The 2,544-nt window shown below is 39.6% G+C and overlaps 1 protein-coding gene across 1 annotated transcript in view; it reads left to right on the top strand.

The window, feature by feature from the left end:
* Positions 1-376: 376 nt before the first annotated feature.
* LOC101854281 overlaps positions 377-2,544 on the top strand; it is a gene marked incomplete in the record, with an annotated part of 193,120 nt that continues 190,952 nt past the window's right edge. Inside the window, 1 exon segment of the mRNA XM_035972233.1 lies at positions 377-529.

Below are 2,544 nucleotides of genomic sequence, written 5' to 3'. Positions count from 1 at the left end.
TTTCCTCTGACCTGTCTACCCCATTCCCTCCTCCCCAAAGTTTGTCTCCTTTTCCTTATCCCTCCCTCGCCTTCCTCATTCCTATTTCTCCTCTTACCCCTCTTCCAGCCTCCACCCCTACTCCCAACCATCCTCATTCTGACATCGGCTTACGAGATGACGCGCATTGTCCCCCCCCCTTCCCCCCTTCTCCCAAGACCCTCACAAAATCGACCTCTCCCCCTGCCTAAAGTCAACCGCAACCCCCCTGCCCCTTTCCCTTTTCCCTGAACCATGCGCATTTCGCTGTCTCGCGTTTGCGTCGCGTCGCACGGCCGAGTTTGAAGATGAGCGGTGAATGAGACTCGCACGAGGGGTCTGAGCGTGCGTGAGTGAATGTACTTCATACGTTCCGGTGGGTGGGGGACTTTCTGGTTCGTGTCCGCATTGGATAAGTTAGTCATATTTTTTTATTTCACGTTCTGTGTGTGCGTGGTGCTTTCCTTTACAATGGATGATACTAAAATCGATTGGGAATTCGCTTCGAAAGGTACTCTCAAGTTATTGAATGATCGCATTTGATTATAATATGATTTTCCTAATTAAGTTAAAACTGAGAAGGTAATTCACAGTTTCCTCTTTTTGGCTTTTAATGTCAAAGTCACGCTGGTAATACGGAGGCTGAAAAAAACGTGTTCCACAGGTCCTTATTGCGATAAAATCTGACTATTGTAGCTCGTTGTTTCGATGTTTTCAGATCAATGGAAAGTTTTGCTGTAATGTTAGTGCACCTAATTATACGGTGAATTACAAATGCAAGACTATATGACTAAACTCCTTTCTTTATAAGGTCTGATAACGGTAAGCACGGACAAGATTGGGACTGTACACTTGCCAGGCTTTTTAATTTGTAACCCAGGTTGTTTTGTTTGTTTTGGTGGGGTTTTTAGGTGTCAGTTCCTACCTCGATTATGGACGACCAACCAGGAAGGAGAGCTGATTAATGTGAGGGTGTTTAAAGAGACAATAAAGACAATATTATCATTAACTCATTGAGAGCTCATATTCTGGTTATTTGACAACGCTTGAAGTCACTCTGCTTTAGGGCACTTTGAAAAAGAAGTATAAATATCTTTTTCATACAGATTTTTTTTCAATATTGATTTCTTTACCTGAAACTTACAAAGGCAAGCAACAACATGTGTGCTTTGAAACACGCAAATACGTACTATGTTGGTTTATGTATAATGGTTCTAAATGTGCCGTAAAATCTTTTGTCTGCTGCTGATCGATTATTTCTCCACTGCATTTCCAAAGAGTTGATTTTGCCCCCTTTGTTTGCTTTTTTTGGTGGTTTAAAAAAAATAATCCGTATCTCTGTTGTGCAGCCATTCAGGAAGTAGACCATTATAACGTAAAAGAGCTTAAAAGGTAACACAAAAAAGTGTTGACACAATAAAGGAACCAACTCTACTCGTGTATATATCTGTCAAATTATGTCGACCTCTTTTGTTATTTCTTTCTTATTATCTTTCAGAATCGGTCAAACATTTTGTGCAGTGGTCATTAAACTTATTATAGTATCAATATTTGTAGATACTGCTGTGATTAATATCATTTCAGACAAAAGAAGTGCTTGACATAATTTGGCGGATACAAGGTTGGTTAAGTCGAATACCAACAGATGTCTTTTTACTCTTGTCATAGAGTTAATCGCTGGGTAAATTTTATACCTCAGGATATGTTATGGAATTGTAACTATAGAAGTTTTACGCCCCCTACCCCCCAAAAATAAATAAAATAAAAAAGATAAAAATTGACACTATGTCGACACTATTGAGATTATTAAGTAGCCAGGATGCCTGCTAGGGTCAAACCATGCTGAGAGGGACACAACACTCGAGCAGAGAGTCGTAAATACTCGCTAAAGATTCACCCCACACGGGAATGGTTCTGTGAGTGTAACAATGACAGCTTAAGCGTCTAACCGCTACACTACATGCGGCGGTCAAGAGACGTGTAATCATAACTTGAATAAATTGTAATACATGCTAAGAATTCCCTCAGCACGATCATTTCTCTTAGGCCGCTTTTGTTGCTCCATATGTGATCTAACTTTCCCCAACTCAAACAGGCTTCCCGCCAAGCGTTGATTGGGTTCGTACTCCGTAAGATAGTAGCCTACTTGATGTGATCAACATTGTTTTTTAAAATTGACTTTATTTAGTGCGGTTGTCAGTAACACACACTTTATAATTGGTGACACTATCAATTTTACCTGATGGAAACCTTTAGTGGGTGGTTGGCTAGTGTTCTGTAGTTTGCTCCCCTTGTCATTACATATTAAACATTAATCGTCTTTTCCTTTCTATTTTCTTTTCTTTGAATGTTACTCTAAAATAACACCTCTAATTTTCTGATCTATGTGACCTATCTGCTTTGAAAGTGCCATGAAAAAAATTAAACCAAAAGTAAAACCACAAAAGAACACGTTACAAATAGCAGCTCTCAATCTCACCTATCGTTTTGGTGCATTTTCCCTTAGTATAAAAACAATATCTGGGG

The sequence above is a fragment of the Aplysia californica genome, unplaced genomic scaffold (assembly GCF_000002075.1).
Source record: "Aplysia californica isolate F4 #8 unplaced genomic scaffold, AplCal3.0 scaffold00620, whole genome shotgun sequence".
Taxonomy (NCBI): domain Eukaryota; kingdom Metazoa; phylum Mollusca; class Gastropoda; order Aplysiida; family Aplysiidae; genus Aplysia; species Aplysia californica.
This window is presented reverse-complemented; position numbering and strand designations above follow the sequence as displayed.